A 19,080-nucleotide genomic window follows, 5' to 3' on the forward strand; every position below is an offset into this window, starting at 1 on the left:
TCATTCCTCGGATTCACTCCTTCAGCATGGGACAACACCTGGTGGCCGAACGCCCTCAAAAGCCCACCCACCCCCTCGAACCACGCCAAAAACCTCGGCATCATACTCGACTCATCCCTTACCATGAACCAACAGATCAACGCCATCACCTCCATCTGCTTCAACACTCTCCGCATTCTCCGCTAAACCTTCAAATGGATCCCCCCAGAGTCAATGAAGACAGTCACCCACGCACTCATCACCAGCAGACTGGACTATGGAAACGCTCCCTATGCCGGCATAAACAAGTCACCACTCCGAAAACTCCAGATGAAACAGAACACCACCGCCAGACTGGCCCTAGGTCTCCCCCGGAAAGAACACATCAGCCAACACCTACGAAGACTCCACTGGCTCCCCGTGGAAAAAAGAGTCACCTTCAAAATCCTCACCCACGCCTACAAATGATTACACAACACCGGACCCAAATACCTCAATGACAGAATAAATTTCTACGTGCCCAAAAGAAACCTCCGATCTTCCAACCTCGCACTGGCCGAAACCCCGTGCATCCACAGAACCAGAGCAGGGGGAAGATCCTTCTCTCACATTGCAGCAAAAACCTGGAACGAGCGCTCGGCAGACATCAGACTCGCCCCCTCCCTGAGCACCTTCAGGAAGGCCCTCAAGACCTGGCTCTTCGGCTAACCGGATCTGCGAACTACCCCCCTCAGTGCCTTGAGACCCTCACGGGTAAGTGGCGAGCTTAATAACCCCTGATTGATTGACTGATTGATTGATTGATTGATTGATTGATTGATTGATTGATTGATCGATCGATTGATTGATTGATTGATTGATTGATTGATCAGTTCTGACCTTATTTCTCCTGCCTGCCATTCAGAAAGTGTTCACCTGGTCGACGCCTAACTTGTTCCTTTCTTAGACCTCCCTTACTTATACTATATAGACCACAATCACAATTCTAGGTTGACCTTACTCATGCTAGTCCCCTCTCTGGTCGTCATAACTAGGAACCAATCAAAATCTTTGACCTCGCCTACTTTTTCCTTACATCATAAATAACAATTTGTGATGCCAACTTCCTCAAATAACCCTCCTTCAGCGTAATCGCATGTTGTTACTCCATTATTAGATGCAAACTTCATATCCAATTGTTGAAAAGACTCCCTGGATTATCTTTAAATAACCATTAATCCAGGGAGAACCCAAATACAAATTCCCTGTGAATCGTAAAAGGTCCCTTCTGTATTCAATTTTACTGAGTTCAAAGCCCCGTCCTCCTGTCCAATCACAACACGGTCCAACCAAAATAGGAACTGTCTTTTCTGTCCACCCAATATTGTCCAAAGATGATTCCAAAGAAAAAGAAAAAAAAGAGTTTTAATTAAACATGCCGTCACCTTTGTTGAATACATCTCTTTACTTCCTTATTACACCACTCATCTAAACCAATCCAGTAAGCTTTCACATTTCCAACCAATCACAGATGCGCCGGACCCGAGTGGGAACAGTCCTGTTTAAATTCCACTGGCATTTCGACCAACCATAAACCTCCATTCGTCATGAGCGAACCAAAAAACAAGGTCCCGTTAAAACACGTCAAACGAAAATGACCACTTCCAGTTCAATCAATAAATATTTTCTTTATTCCATGAATAAAATCATCATAAAAGAGTACAAATTCATATGGTAAAAACAAGTACACGAAAAGACAATAAAAGACCAGTTCACATATTCATTCAGTACTTGAGACCCTAGTCAGTTACTTTGTTCAAACACATCTCTCCAATTTTTTCATTACATCATTTCTATCACCCAATCATGTGCGCCTCCAGATTTCTAACCAATCACAGAGGTGCCAGACCAGAGTGGGAACTGAGCTGTTCAAATTGAACAAGTTTTTCCACCAATCACAGTGCTCCACCAAACCTACGAGAACCAAAGAACGAGGTCCCTTATACCCTTGTTCCCCATTAAGTTTAAGGCTGCTTGCCAAATCTGCTCCATGACATATTTAAGACAGGTGTTGAGGGGGGTTTGAGGTTTTATCTGTTTGGTGGGAGAGGGAGATGATAATCTGAGTGTGATCAGCAAAGGATATTGAGGAGAAACCATGGCTGTTTAGGATTTTTGCAAATGAGATAATGAACGGATTAAACAGTGTTGGGCTCAATGCGGACCCCTGAGGACCCCACAGTTAAGAGAGTAGGTGTTTGATAGGGTGTTCGCCTCACAGACTTGAAAAGTTCTCTTATGTAAGACCAAGGTTAACCACACAGGAGCTGCTCCAGAGACTCTGGTGTGAGACTCTATGGAATGCCGCACAGAGCTCCCGAAAGATCAGAGCTGCGGTTCTACCTTAATGAAACATGGTTTTAAGGCCATCTGTGGCTGCAAGTAGAGTTATTTCAGTGCTACTTCCTGGATGCAAACAGGTTTGTAATGGATGTAATAAATTGCTAGTTAACCAAATATGATGCAAAATTGTTATTGACGTATTTCTCCAGGACTTTGATGGGTCCAAGGAGAAGGGAGATTGGCAAGTAATTTTCACATTTTTCAAGGTCAATAAATTGTTTTTTTATTAGTGGCTTTACAATGGCATGTTTCCATCTTCATGGCACAATTTATGAACTGAGTGAGCAGTTAAATATGTCTGTCCATATGGAGATTACTCCTTTTCCTTCATTTAAATGGATATCAGGGGGTGCCGGGTCTAGGGGGGGAACCCAATTTTATGGATTTCAGAATCTCTTTGGTGTCTTACTGGATCATTTCTGGGAAGGAGGTTGATTTTCTCAGTTGAGTGTGTGAGAGTGAATTAGTGTCTTCTCCTAATGTAAGGAGGATTTTATTTACCTTCTCTAAGAGAATGTTGGGCAACATATTGCAGTGTAATTCTGATGGTGGTAGGCATGTTTTTTTATTTGCAAGTTTCATTAGACCATTTACCACAGTAAATAATTACTTGGAGGAAATGGCAGCATTGTTAATTTTGGATGCAAAAAAGTCAACTCTAGTATTCCTGATGGCATAGTGGTACTTTTTTATTGCTTCCTGGTAATTCTCTTTTTTTGTGGCATCGTAGTTTTACCTTTATGCCCACTCTTGCATTTAAGATTTTTTTCTTAGTTCTGTGAGATCTAATGACATCCATGGTACTTTCACTCCCTTAAGAGAGCAGATAAGGTGCTTGAAGGAAACTAATGTATTTGAGGACTTCTCGATCCACGTCTGAAATCCGCTTTATCTATTGTCTATGTCCTCATTCATTTCAGGGGTGGTGTTTGTAAGCATGCTTTTCTATGCACCTACATCCAATTTTAACCAAGTACAATTAGGATTGCTGTGGCTAGATGTGGTGCTTTGGATGTTAGTGCATTTCACTTGAAATGGAATTACTTTATGATCTTCCCAGATGATCTTGTAAGGATCCCCTAGAATAATTAGTTCCAACACATCCTCGGACCCACCCCCTCAGCCTGGGATGACTCCTGGTGGCCGACCTCACTGGGGACTGCACCGACACCCACCGACCACGCACGCAACCTAGTATCCATCCTCGACTCCTCCCTCTCCATGTCCAAACAGGGCAACGCCGTCTCCTCCTCCTGCTACAACACCCTACGCACGCTCCGCCGGATCTACAAGTGGATCCCGACCGAAACAAGAAGAACAGTGACACAGGTCCTCGTCAGCAGCAGACTGGATTACGGCAACGCACTCTACGCGGAATCCCAGCCAAACACCTACGACGTCTACAACGCTTCCAAAACGCCTCTGCCTGACTGATCGTCAACGCCCCCCGCCGCAGCCACATCACCCCCCTCTTGAGAGACATGCACTGGCTCCCCATCAACAAGAGGATCACCTTCAAGCTCCTCACCCACGCACACAAAGCACTCCACAACGCCGACCAGCCTACCTGAACAGCAGACTCAGCTTCTACACCCCCACCCGCCAGCTCTGCTCCGCCAGCCTCGCCCTCGCAGCAGTCCCCCACATCCAACGAACGACCTCCGGCGGCAGATCCTACGCCTACCTCGCCGCCAAGACCTGGAACACCCTCCCAACCCACCTACGGCAGACCCAAGACCTACTCGCCTTCAGAGGACTCCTCAAGACCTGGCTCTTCGAGCAGCAGTGGCTCCCCCCCCCCCCCGTCAGCGCCTTGAGACCCTCACGGGTATGTAGCGCGCTTTACAAGTACATGATTGATTGATTGTGGAATATATATTCCTCCCATGTTTGCAGAATTTGTTTTTGTTGGCTTTAGGATTCTGTGCACTTTATCACTGCTAACCAGTGTTAACGTGCTTGTGCTCACTCCCCAAATCATGGAAATATTGTCTTATACCGGACCGTCATATTTAATTTACTTATGGGTCCATAGTAAAGTGGTATACCTTAACCCCAGCCCAGGACCTTTAATTGAATGCTACTAGTGAGTTTGCAGCACTGATTTTGCTACGCACTTAAACAGCCCTTTAAAACTTGTCCAAAGTCTGCCATTGCAACCTGAATGCAGTTTCTAACTGCCAATTTGAATTAGCAAAGTTAAGCCCTTGCCAAGCCTTAAACTCCCCTTTTATTGCATTTACGTCACCCCTAAGGTAGGCCCTATTCAGCCCAAAGAGCAGAGTGCATTGTAATTAAAACGTTGGGCATGCACTTGTTAGTTTAACATGTCTTGTTAGTGAAACACTCCAAAATTCGTTTTTTCACTACTTTAGGCCTTTCTCTCTTATATGATCACATTGGGTTGCCTTATTGCATTTAATAGGTGCTAATATTTGAATGAGAGCAGGTAGGGGATTCAAGTTTTGTGTCAAGAAATTGTAATTTAAAGCCCTCACTAATGGTAAATTTGGATTTTAAGTTACAACTTTGAAAATGTCACTTTTAGAAAATTGGAATGTTCCTGCCCCAAATGTTTGGTAGATGCAGCCTGTTTCTGGCTCACATGACTGGTTGTAATTTGCAGTTGAACTTTGTTTACTTCTCCCTGACAGCCACACAATAGAGGGATTAGGTGTGTCTGGAAGTGCTATCACTGGCAGGATGAGCGGGCGGAGCTAGGCATTGCTCAACTTTCAAATCAATAGGCTGTGACCTGCTTGCACAGAAAAAACTTGTCACCACAGCATTGCTTATGGAGCCAAGGCAGGGGAGGCAGGAAGCTGCAAGCACTTCAAAGGGAATTTCTAAAAACGTCTTCTGTTCCAAAGAAGGTACCATGTATAAAAATAGAACCCCCAGACCCACTCTTAAATTCACTTTCTGGACCTGCAGAAGGACTCTCAGAGGTCTGCCTTCTGCTGTGGCCGGCTGTGTACATCAGAGGGCTGTTTTGCTGCAGCTAAAAGGACTGTGTAGCTGCCTGCAACCTTCATTAAACCCTCGGAAGCATGCCCTGCTGCTTGAGCCCTGTTCCACTTCTTGAAGCCAGGCCAACCGGAGTGACTTCAATGGCTAGTTGGATCGCAGACTGATCAAAGCTGAAGGGACAGAAAAAGCTTCAATCATATGGAAAACGCATCTGGAAAGAGCCGGAGTGAGCCCTAACTACCCAAGTGGTGCCCCTGCCAGGTCTGATCCCTTGGTGATGGTTTTAGAGGTGCCCAGATCGCCAGGACCAACCTGCTCATCTATTTCATCAAGGTGTATCACCAGTCAGCCTGACTTTGCAGCAGCTCCCACTATGTTATTCTCTGCAGCAGAAAATCCTGTTCAGTAGTCTTTTGTGGATGGGGTATCCAGCCCCATGGAACCCACATCGGCTACAGCATCATCACACTGGAAATTTCCAACTTCCAAAAAGGAGACTAAGCCCGAACGTGGAAATCTTCAACATGACTTCATTCAGTGGCTCCTGATGACGACGCCTCCTCCTTAGGCACTGGCTGCAGCCTTTCCCCACTGAAAGTATTGTATGAATGTGCATTTTAACTGTAATAGCAGGTCCAGCTTTTTTGTCTTCACCAAGGTAAAGCCAACTGCAGAAAAACATACTTTTCTGCCTTTTCCCTTATTTATTTTATTGGACAGACTTAAGGTCCTTTTTAATCTCTATGAATTAAGTGCACCACAGGAGGTTGACTGATTGGGAAATACTAACTGGCTTATTTGGTTGTTTGGCAAGAACATTGCAAATGAGCACAAGGACTTACGTATGACAACTTCTAAATGTGCGCAGCAGCTTGGTTATATGCCACACAGATGCAGGATTAAAACATTGGAAAGGGCTGGTAAACAGTCTTGAAATTCTGTAGCATGCCCAATCAATCCATTCAACATATTTGGGCCTACATTTGATATTGAATAAGTTAACTATAAAGTTGCTTTAAAGTTTGCAAAGCCCAGCTATGTAAGCGCCAAGACTGAATCATGTACGGTATGATAACGTAGATGTTTCTTCCTTAACTAAGACACTAAATTGATTTTACCCCAACTAACAGAACTTCTGGTTGCAGTTAAAAGTTGTTAAAAGGAGTAGTGGTGGGACAGGGACTATGAAAGCCAACTTCTTTAAAGAGGTGGCATGCATTTATGTGTTTGATGACGACATAGACCGATGACATTTCTTTTCAGTTGGGATTTTCTCTGCATCAGGTAGAGGACGAGCACTAGGGGGAGGGAAGTACCTTTGAAATGGCATTATGACCCTTGTCATCAAGCATCAGAAATATAACTGACATGGGTAGATGTGGAGTATTTATTGAGAAACAGCATGGGAGAGTCAAGGATGGTACGAATAAGGCTTTGTGAAAGGCAGTGAGACATTAACCCTAAATGGACTATACAGTCATGAAGGAGCACATTTTAGTCACTGTAACATCTAGTATGCTCAATGCTGATTGACCACAAGAGCTTGGCTGAAGGCATACATTTTGAGTCAGAACCTAAGTGTCCACAGAGTCCCAAGTGGGACATCATTGGGAGAGCAGATCTAGACTTTTTCCAACAAACCTGGGTTGGACTAAGAAACTTAACTTAACACTAATGTTCTCAAAGGACCCCAAGCCTTAAATATGAGAGTGCAGGCCTATATTACATCAGGGACAGAGTTCAGCCTGTGTTTAGACTGCTTGCAGCCTGGTGCACCAAGAGCACCAAACAGGTGGGCAATCCTCTAAAACAACTAGTATGTGCACAAGGAGAACGTGGTTTCCAAGAGGGTAGGGTTTAGAATACTTTGTTATTTCAAAGTTGGGAGGTAGACCACGAGCATGCGCTGTTGGTCCCTGACATTGGTTAAAAGTACTATGAGGAAGCCTCAGGGAATTGGTTCTCTCAGTCATAAACTGGTGTTGGATGGGTTGGTTTTTCCAGAACAGTACCCAAACTCTCAAGTCTAGAAGGTGAAGAATTGCCATGGGAAGAGTGTGACTGCCCTGTGTCAATAATCACTTTAGACTACAAGCAATTGTTTCCCAGAGGAGAGTAGCAGTTTGACAAGTATTACCTATTGACTGTATCCTAGGTAATCAACATTTATAGGGCATGGCTGTCCACAAACATTCTGTGAGGGAACTTACTCTAAGCTTATGGTTCATGGGCCTAAGAGGAGAATAAGGAGTAAGAGCAAGTGTGGCCTGCGGTGGTAAATAGACACAGGTGTTGAATACATTAAGAAGATAGGATCCTGAAGTCATTGCTAGTGTGTAACTCAAAGATCAGTTTTCAGCCTCAGGGTAAAAACTCTTTGCTGAAATACCTATCCTAGGGTATGACCCTTGATGTAGTTGAAATGTCAGTGGAAGAAGGATGCATGCAGGTTAAGGTTGAAGTCCCACAAGCTGAGAACACCAGGAGGACTGAGGTGCCTCAAGAGGGCCCCTTAACCAATGTCTTAGCACCAAATAATATTTGCACAGTGGCAGGTGTCTAAAGTTGCACAACCCCCCTAAGATCAATTTGTGGAGCTTGGTGGGATAACTAACCCAGGGGTATGTGCTCAAGAACCCAACATCACAGGCAAGAAGTGAGTCACAGATTTCCAGTGTGATCACCTTATGGTTTGACATCCAGAAGTCTACTATGACAGAAGCTGCCCACCCTCATTTGATTGCTGCTCCGGAGTTGTAATGTACCCTGAGGAATGAGAGGGGGAGCTCAGGTTCCAGTAAATGGCTTACGAGTGGGCCCCTTGGATTCATTTACCCCCCTCAATCTGAAAAGCATAGTGTGTCTCTGTCACCTAAGGACAAGCAAGGGCCCTACAGTAACACAGCAAAGTGGAGATTTAGGCCCCAGGCCTGGCACTAACCTATAAAGCTTAACACTGGTATATGTTATTTCCCCCATCCGGAGTGACCCAAAATTGCCTGTATTGGCCTCAAGGATTACTTGGTGACTCTTTGATAGCCTATAGACTTAAAGGGGGATAGACAACTGACATTGGATGTATTATTATTATTAAGTGGCTTTGTCCAACAAATTGACACCTAAGGTTTTCACAGCCAAGATGCAGTTGTACTGGGATTTTTTTAAAATCATTTTATTGTTGGAGCTCTTCTTTTTCAGGGTCATGGCATGGTTCAGGAGGCAAAGCGTGTCACATAACTTGGGTGACCATGGTGGTAAGGATTGCCAAATGGAATGCGTTAAGTGTTTATCAGCCTCATGAGCCAGTCTGACAGATACACGGTTGAGCAAGGGTTAGTGCTGGAAGTAGCGCCTCACAGCAGTGTACTATTGAATCCAGAAAGGGGTATATCAGACAGTGCCTATTGCAAAACAGAAGATTGTCAGTGTTCTCTCACTTGTGCAAGGAGTGGTTATTTATTTATCTGTGTTAGTCTAAGTGGGAAATGGGCAAACCCTTGAAGTCCCGAAGAGGAGTGAGACACTGTTTTTTATGGGCAGATGACTGGGAAAGACTGTGGTCTAATCTTCCCTTCCTACACTCGCCTTTGCGTAAGTTTTGTGTTATAGCGCCTGCTGGTTCTAGCTGTCAAATGCATGATTTTTGTTTGAATGACAGTATTCCACTCAAACTATATGCATTCCTTTTGTTAAAAAGGAACTCCCATGGAAAAAGTAGATTTCCTAATTGGATGTGCTTTCTCAACTTTTATCGAATGCTCCAGTGGCTTCACTTTGTTTTACAAATATTAAAGGTGTTATTGTTGCATTAGCATGATCCAAAACTTTTTCAATCTCAGGGGCAGCACTTAGGGGCCATGACTCACTCTAGAGGGGGCTCCATCAAGGTTCAGTACAGGTCCAGGGGGTACTGCTTAACAGGTCACTTCAGAAAAAATGCCTCTTGAAGCTGCCTACCTATACCGACACAGGAGATAAGTCAACTGCAACTTGGACTCCATTTAGTTGTCCTGGATACAAGAGGGAGCAAGTCTAGTCCTTTAGTGCACATCTCAGACCACAGGCAGCAGGCCAAATCCTCTTCTGCAGGCAGGGAAGTATTCTGAGAGGGGTGCCGTAGAAGGTCACACTTATCATTGGTACTAGCTGGTGAGTGGGATTGCCCATCCTGGCTCATCCCTAACCAATGACCAAAGATAGACTGTAAGCCACAGGTCAATCCTGTGGATGACACCATAAACGCTGCAGCCCACAGGTGGCATTAAAGTTCCACACCCTGGGTGTATTTTTTACACCACATGTTAGGGATGTACAAAAAAGGTAAACATGTCAGTCAGGGGTAAGCCAGTGGAACCATATTTAAAGGGGAAGCACTGACACTCTACTCCTTTTTGGCAGCAGTAAATTTTGCAGAATTAAAAAAACCAGCAAAAATAGGGTCCAGCAAATTTTGTAAAGTCTGGGGTGACCATGCAGTAAAGAAAGATTTGATACATCTATACAACTGGAATTCCCCCCCTCCTCATGTTCTTTTTTTCTATAAAAGCAGCAAAAAAGAATTAGTATTTGTTGTAGACTGGAGTCTCCAATGAGGAAATAACGTAAATGCTGGAAACCAAACGCAAATATATAAGATAGATCTGTGGTACCATTGTTACAGGAAATGCTCTTAATTTATGTGCACAGAAAGCTAAAATTTGAAATAACACTGACAGTAACATAAACGTAATTTCTGTGCACAACGATTAGCTCCAATTCAAGAACAAACATCAAATAAGTCCATTTTATAGACTCACAAAGATTTTAAAAAATAACTACTAATCAATAGGATGTCTCAAACACATTTTACAGCTTAAACTGCATACCATTTGAAGAGAGCTTCTATACCTTTAAATATCTTATATTTGTAACATGGATCTAAGGATAGGTTTTTTGAGATCCAGAAGTCTTTAACATTCATGTGTGTCATAAATATATTTTAAGTACCAGTCCTAATGAAGGTACCATTATGTCGGTTGTCTTTATCTTTTACTGTATACCTCTAGCTTTTCAAAATGTCATATCTTTAATATTTCAAAAGTACAGATGAATGAAAACTTACTTCCTGTTAACATATGAAACAGACCAGTGCCCTGTCAGCTACCAAATAATTGATGTTTGGGGATTTCATAAAAAAATAAGGGTCCTCTGACCAAGGAGTTTCTCTAATTTAGCAGTCTGGCTTACCTTCCTCTGCAGTAAGAGATTCTAGCCAACCCAGCAGGGAACTCTAAACCTTCACAACAAGTTATACTGAAGGCTGGCACATTTTCTAAGCCGACCCAATGTTATTGGTGCCTGTTTGGCAAGCTTGTTTTTCAGAAATAAACACCCAAACCAGGACTTTGTTCTTGAAAAACAAAAACATCAATGTCCCTGATGTGCAAAGAGATTTCTTCAATACATGAGGGGAATTCTTTAATTTCCCTGGCTGAGACAATCATACTTTTTGTGCTTGTTCCAGTCAGGGAAATCTATTGACTATTGCCATGCCCTAAATCCGGCAGGATAGCTCTTTATGTAAACTGATGACCCATCTGGCAAAGTTTAAGAAAAAGTATCATACTGACTCATCATCTTTTTTTGCTGGATAACGTTCAACCCAACAAAAGTATGCTCCACCTCCACCTGTTTTACTAACACAAATGAGTTGTAAGTAATTGAAGTTGTTGGTGTAAAGTGTGTAATGGTAAAAAACATATTTTTGCTTGGGTAAGGAATATCAAGGAGAGATGTAGACTGAAAATATATATTTTTAAGAGGCGATACCCAGCATTTAGTGTTTGGAGAATTCTGTAGTTAGACAATATTTGCATGTTTGTTCTCAGCAGTTAAAATGTGATAGCATTATACTGTCGTTTTTACCATGCACTGTGCACAATGATCTGGGAGTTAAATATACAAAGGTACCTGTTAGAAATTGGGTCACAAATTGACTGGGGTATGAGCTCTCGTCAGGCAGCAACCACAAACCTAGTCAGGGTAAGGCAAAAGAGCGGTCAGGCCTAACTTAATGGCAATGTATAAAGTGTTTGTGCAATGTTTCAAACAGTAAGACAGTGAAAATCAACACAAATATATCCCAAACCAGGTTAGAAAAATAGATCAAAATTGAATAAATAAAACAAGACTGAACATCTAATCAGTAGAACCTGAGTTATGAATTTCTAAAGAATAAACTGCAATATAGTGCCTAAAAGCATAAATTGCAAACCGCAACTTTATGGTCACATGGGACAGGGTCAAATTCAAAAGTTAAGGCCCACCGCAATGGAGTATGGGTCATATACAGTCCCACTTATGGTTTAGCTTCTCAAGTTTTTGTACCAAGAGTCCTGTAGTCATTCGAGAGAGATGCAGGACATAAGGAGAGATCACTGGAGGTGGTCGCTGTGGCACGAGGAGTAGGCCGTGTTTCACGGACCTCAGGTTGACGGTCCTCCTCTGCGATCGATGTTTGCTGTGCGTAGAGACTGGCTTGTGGTAGATCATGCTGCTTTTCAGTGCACGGTTCCAGTGGGAACCAGCTTGTTTTCATCTGTGAAGAGCCCAAAAGCTTGATTTAAGAGCCCACTGGGCCACACCAGGAGTCAAGGATTTGAGAGGCAGCACTTGGGGATCAGGAACTCACGAGTCCTGGGGCTGCAACAGAGCCTTTTATTTACCTGAGGCTTAGATCACGAGGCCAGCAGACTAGCCCTTGGAGTAACTCGCGGGTCCTGGGTTCAAGATGGGTTGCAGACCCAGTTCTTCCACTCCAGGAAAGAGGGCAGTAGGCAGCAGGTCAGCACAGCAAGGCAGTAGCTCCTTCAGAGTAGCAGTTCAGCAGTGTGGCAATCCTTTCAGTAGCACAGTAGTCCTTCTTCCTGACACAGTATCCACAGGTCCAGAAGTGTACTGAAGATTTAGTATCTGATGTCCTTCTTTTATACATTAGTGCCCTGGTTCTGGAAGGAGAGCAGTGGCTTTGAAGTTCATAGGATTTCCTGCCTCCCCTGCCCTGGCTCCAAGCTGGCTGTAGTGACACTGCAGGGTTGTTTGGCCCTTTGTGTGGATGCAGGACATAGCCTATTTTGTGTAAGTGGGGGTGTGCCAAGCTCCTCCCTCCCATCCTGCCATTGAGTGCCCATTCAGTCACACCTAAGCTCCACATTGTGTGTGGCTGTTTAGGGGAAATACACAAATCCCAACTGCCAATTACACCCAGTCAAGTGAATAGAAACAGGTTTCAGGTGCAAAATGGCTAAGGCAGGAAAATGACAACTTTCTAGACATCTGGAAATAAGTCAATACTACTTGTCTTTACTTTTTAATATTGTCCAATACCTGTCAGGCACACCTGCCCTGTTTTACATCAGATGTCGCACGAATTCTGCAGAGAAATAAAATCTGGTTTTGAAAAGCTGTAAGGCATCTGCCCTTGGGGAAGCAATTATTGAAGTGGAAACTCCCCCAGAAAAATGAATAACAACATTGGCGTGCCGTCTTCCATGGTTTTTTCAACAAACATCTTCAAGTACATGAAACACATGTGGACTACATAGTGAACAATTTAGAAAGGATTCAAGTGTAAATAATGATCCCCAGTTTGATGTCCTGAAAAGAACCCTTTTTTTTAACTACCAGAGAGGAGTTTCGCTGTTCTTGAAAAAGAGTGTTGGCTTCAAGGGAACCTTTATTGATGGACAATCCGATTGATTTTTGATTGACGGTCCCATAAAAAACAGCCTAATTCTAAAAAAAGTTTTTCTTTCCCTCAGGTATTTGTAAAAATAACTGTAAGGACTAGGATGCATTTATATTAAGCTATAATGTCAGTCATAATACACATTGGTTTCTGTATGCATTTTTGAAGTATAACCTAGTTATGTAATTTATTGTTTTGTATATCTGTTTGGAAAGATGTTGAATATGTTCATGTCTACTGCATTGCCTAAATGAGTGTGACAGATATTGGTTATATTGTTGAACTGCACATCTATAACTGATGGTTATGAAATAACTAAAAAGAAATAACTTGTAATTATGTGAATTTAGACAAATGTAAATAATACGTTGTGTCAGTATTCACTTTTTGTTGGTATTTTCATTGTGTAAAGAGGCCTAGCCATGTTGACAATAAATGGGCCTGACCCCTTTTTTGACATTTGTTGAACTTTCTAAAAGTGGGATTGTCAAAATTGCAATTTAAGATCTGACTTTACCATATTTAGGAATTTAAATTGTGATGCCAGAGATACCCAACTTAAAGGGGTCATTTCTTCCCATTTTGAAATTACACTTAAAAAATATAATAAGGCAACTCCAATGTTATCTTACGGGTAAGATAGGCCTTACAGTAGTGAAAAATAAATGCAAGAGATTTTCACTACCAGGACATGTAAAACCTAAAAGTACGTGTCTACCTTTGTAAATAAAGTGCCCCCTGCCTTTGGGGCTATCCAGGGCCAGCCTTAGGAGTAACTAATATGTATTTAAAAGGAGGTTTTGGGCGTGCCAAAAAGGTTATTTTGCCTGGTTAATGTGGCAGTTTAAAACTTCACACACAGGCTCTGCAATGTAAGGCCTGAGATATGATTAAAGGGCCACATAAGTAGGTGGTATAACCAGTGCTGCAGGCCATGTGTAGCCCAAGAACCAACCTTCAGATCATTTTTGAACATGTAGAAGATGCATGAAGAGAACTGCTTTGCTGCTGTGCTGTGCCTGTGGCCCTTGTGCTGGAAGGACTAGCCTGCTGGCCTGCTAGCTGAAGAAGGAAGGCTGGACATGCTCCTTGAAACTATCTGGCTGACCTCCTGTGGTAGCAAAAGGAACATAACAAGTTCCAGATGGCTAGAACCCTGCTGCTGGTGTCTGCTGAAGTGAGTCCTAACCACCCTAGTAGTGCTCCCCAGATCCTGGACCCTTGGAAGTTGTGTTTGTGGTGCTGCTCCGGCCTAATCCTAAAGGCTGGGACTTGAAAAACTTTCCAAGAAAAACTGCATGGCGAACCACCAGAAAGCCTGGATTTAGACGATCCGCCCAAGGTGCAACGCCCGTCTGCCTGACATTGCAGAAGCTCCTGATACATTCTTCTCCGCAGCAGTAAATCCTCTTCAACAGGACCTCCTGGAAGCAGGATATGGCCTCGTGGAGGCTTCTTTGGCTACAGTTTGCAACCTCATCCTGCTGGATTAATCTGAACTCCAGAACAACATTAAAGTCCAAAGGTAGAAATCTTCTCTAGGCTCAACGACGACCATAGCCCCATCGATGACGGAGACCTCCTCGGCCTGGAAATCCAGCTTCTCCAGCTGAGAGCTTCTTTCTGCCATGATCTAATTAAGCACTAAGTAGAGTACAAGTGACCCAAACAGAATGTAATTCACCTTCATGAGCGACTGACTAGTCTGCCACCAGAGATGTTTCACTGGGGCTGATTATGAGTTTGACCCTGTTGCGCTGGCTCTCCACAAGCACAGCTGTGCCAAACCCACGCAAGGACTGCCTACTGTAATACAAATTGAACTCGTGTATGGCAGGCAGTCCTTTGTCTTTCCCATGTCGGTGCCTGGAAAACAGACACTGCAATGGGAACAGCAAAAATGTTCCTGCACGGCATGAACAATGATGTCCATGCCATGCTGGAACTTTTGGGGGAATACAGATGGGGGCACATGTTGTGCCCCCCTGAATGTATTCCCATGGCAAGGGGGTCAGGGGGGCCCTGTAGAGCCCCCCTGCCCCCCCTGCCCTGTAGGGCCCCTTTGTTCCTCCACCACCAGCCTTTTCGTGGCGGGCTCCCACCATGAAACTCCTGGTGGTGGTGAAACTTGTAATAAGCTCAGCTGGACTGCGACAGTTCCGCTGAGCATCTTACATTGTGGTGCAGCTGTGCCTCTGCCAGGAAACAACTGTTCCCTGGCCATATTATCAAGAACGGCGATAATGTTATCGCCGTTCTTGATAATATGGCCCACGGCTCCTCCCAGTCCCGCTGTCTTTGTCTTCAAAAAGAAATAGGTAAACCAAATATTGCTTTAGGTAGAATGCAATGGTGACAGTGAATTAAGCTACCCGATTGGAATAATTTGAAGGGGGCTTGAGGGACTGTGGTTGAAACCATTATTATGTCTTTCCCTGCTGTTTGATGCCTACATCTATTTCAACCTCAGAGCTTCCCAGGAGGTATTATTTTCTGTAGATGAGCTAATGGTGGTAATGTAAATACACTCAGCAGTTTATTAAGGCTCAATTTAAAAGTATTTTTCAGTTTTAATCTCTAAAATTTGGGTGAGGCAAGCTGATTAGCCAAGACCCAGGCCAGAATAGGGGGCCTGATTTCGAGTCTAGCGGTCTTCTGACCAGTAGCCTCGTGGTGGCTGTCCACCATCTGCCGCATTAGGAGTTTGAAAGTCGTTGCGGCACAGAACCACTTGCTGCGCCAGGGAACAGTTGTTTCCTGGCAGAGGCGCAGCTGCAGCACAATGTAAGATGCTCAGCGGAACTGGCGCAGTCCAGCTGAGCTTATTACAAGTTTCGCCACCACCAGGCATTTCATGGTGGGAGCCCGCCACGAAAAGGCTGGTGGTGGAGGAACAAAGGGGCCCTACAGGGCCCCCATGACCGCCCTGCCATGGGAATACATTCAGGGGGGCACATCATGTGCCCCATCTGTATTCCCCCAAAAGTTCCAGCATGGTATGGACATCATTGTTCATGCCGTGCAGAAACTTTTTTGCTGTTCCCATTGCAGTGTCTGTTTTCCAGGCACCGACATGGGAAACACAAAGGACTGCCTGCCATACACGAGTTCAATTTGTATTACAGTAGGCAGTCCTTGCATGGGTTTGGCACAGCTGTGCTTGTGGAGAGCCAGCGCAAAAGGGCCAAACTCATAATCAGCCCCAGTGAAACATCTCTGGTGGCAGACTAGTCAGTCACTCATGAAGGTGAATTACATTCTGTTTGGGTCACTTGAACTCTACTTTGGGGCAGATTTACAAGCCCCTTGCGAGACATTTACGCCGCCGTTGCGTCTCTTCTGTGATGCAGCGGTGGCGTAAACCATGCGCCATGTTGCGCCTTATTTACAACGTGACGCATCTAAGGAGATGCGTCATGTTGTAAAGCCCTGCGCTACATTAAACCTGCGTCAGGTTTAATGTATGCAGGGTGGGCATTCCGTCGGAAAAAGCCTTGGAAAAGTGACGCAGTGAAATCTACAAGATTTCACTGAGTCACTTCTCCGACGCTGCAGCGTCAAAACCCTGCGCCTGCTTGAAGCAGGCGTAAGGCACGACGCAGCATGTTAGGTATGGGCAGCCCCTGAGCATTGCTGGAGTTGCGTCGTACTTGCGACACGACTCCAGCAATGCGCCGCCCTTATGCCATCAGATGCGTCACGCATCTTGTTATCCTTGCGCCACGATGTGCTGCATTGTAAATGCGGCGCATCTGTGGTGGCGCAAGGGTAAACTTGCGTGACGCATCTTTCCTGGCGCATCCCTGCTGATTTGCAGGGATGCGCCAGGAAACATAAATCTGCCCCTTAGTGCTTAATTAGACCAAGGCAGAAAGAAGCTCTCAGCTGGAGAAGCTGGATTTCCAGGCCGAGGAGGTCTCCCTCATCGATGGGGCTATGGTCGTCGTTGAGCCTAGAGAAGATTTCTAACTTTGGACTTTAATGTTGTTCTGGAGTTCAGAATAATCCAGCAGGACAAGGTTGCAAACTGTTGCCAAAGATGCCTCCACGAGGCCAAATCCTGCTTCCGGTAGGTCCTGTTGAAGAGGATTTACTGCTGCGGAGAAGAATGTATCAGGAGCTACTGCAATGTCAGGCAGACCGGCGTTGCACCTTGGGCGGATCGTCTAAATCCAGGATTGCTGGTGGTTCGCCATGCAGTTTTTATTGGAAAGTTTTTCAAGTCCCAGCCTTTAGGATTAGGCCGGAGCAGCACCACAAACACAACTTCCAAGGGTCCAGGATCTGGGGAGCACTACTAGGGTGGTTAGGACTCACTTCAGCAGACACCAGCAGCAGGGTTCAAGCAGTTCTTGATAATATGGCCTGTGTACTTTTATTTTTTTACCGCTGTCAGTAAATACCACCAGCAGTAAAACATTTCCTTGGCATAGCAGCAATTATGTCATGTAGCTGAATACAATATATTTGTAATATCGCTTACCGTTAACAACACTGCGATGATTTTATTCGGAAGGATTTTGGTAACCTGGCGGACATTCTAACCAGGACAAAACAATGTGCTCACAGGCACGACAACAGCCTCTAACGAGTGTCAGTTCATGACATTCTTTTTTCTGGTCACAAAATAGTACCACAAGTATTTCCAACTTCAGATAGACGTGAAATGATGAAATGCAGCAATGCAGCTGCAGTACACTTCCTCAGTTCAATTTCAGTGTACATCCTTCCTTCGGGCTTTTTTCTGCTAAAAACATCGTTGACTACAAAGCGCAATTTGTTTTTTTCGGACGCGCATTACCGGCTACATTTAGTTCAAGACCTCCTCCGGTGCCCTCGAGTCTCCAAAACCTGCCAGCAACGGTTATAAATCAGCATACACTGAACGTATACATATCTACGCGAGGGAGGCACTGGCTAGAGTGCGCTGTCTGCGCGAGCTCACTGACTCACATCTTGAAAAGGTTATGGTAGAGATCAGTAAACATACATTATATCAGCCACCGGCCTGCAATTGCCAATTGCATTTATCCACAACATTAACCGCTACTGTATGTGTCAGAAAATGCATATGTATACCAGATGCTCTTTGGGGAAAACTTGTATCTCGGGCGAGCTGCGGGGTGACACTCTGTCCTAGAGCTTCTATTTTCATGCCGTAATAACCGCAGAGAACACCAACAGAGTTGCCGTGGGTTCAACTGTATCTTACAAAGCTACTGAAGCATATTCGTATCTGTAGAAACTCCCCAAAATGTTAAATAACTTGATGGAACTGGCCATGTTTGTACTGCAATGAGGATGAAATGCTTACACTATCCATATCACGTTAGCTAGTGATCATTTCTAACCAAAAATGTGCATACCACACGCATGAGGTGCTGTTATGCATGACTAACAATACAACTATCAGTCAATATGCAGCACATACAGTAAATTACAAAGGTGACAAAGTATGCCCTTGCCATACATTATAAGGATATTGTAAGTCACCGAGGTGTTCCATGACCATATAGAGGTATAAGGCCAAAGGTAGAGTTCCTTTACAAAATTATGGAACATCTACGGCCAGGGATGTGTTATTCCTTATAATAGATGGTCCCCACACCATCACCTTTCCCACAAACCAATTCAATGATATGTAGCTCATTCATAGGAAAGAAAGAGCATGTTTGAAAACATAAAGTATAAAAATAGTATCTCAAGTGCAAAATGAAACATCAAAAAAGCTATTAGATGATTGTTGGAGAAAGCTTATTATAATAAATTCAAAACAAGCCTGTTTTTTAAAAAAAAGCGCAGTAGAAAGATTTTAACTTTTCTATAATTGCCTAAGTACCGCAAAGAATAAACATGCTGCCATAAATATCTACTTTCTGCTGGTCACTGTATAGCTAGAAAAACAAAGCAGAGGAAAGAAGAGCAAGTTTTCATTTTTATTCTTTAAACAGCTACTTTCATTATGTTCCATCACCAAGCCTGCCTTTCCTCTTGGCTGCTGGCAGCAGGAATTGTGACATCAG

The sequence above is a fragment of the Triturus cristatus genome, chromosome 5_1, assembly GCF_964204655.1.
Source record: "Triturus cristatus chromosome 5_1, aTriCri1.1, whole genome shotgun sequence".
Taxonomy (NCBI): Eukaryota; Metazoa; Chordata; class Amphibia; order Caudata; family Salamandridae; genus Triturus; species Triturus cristatus.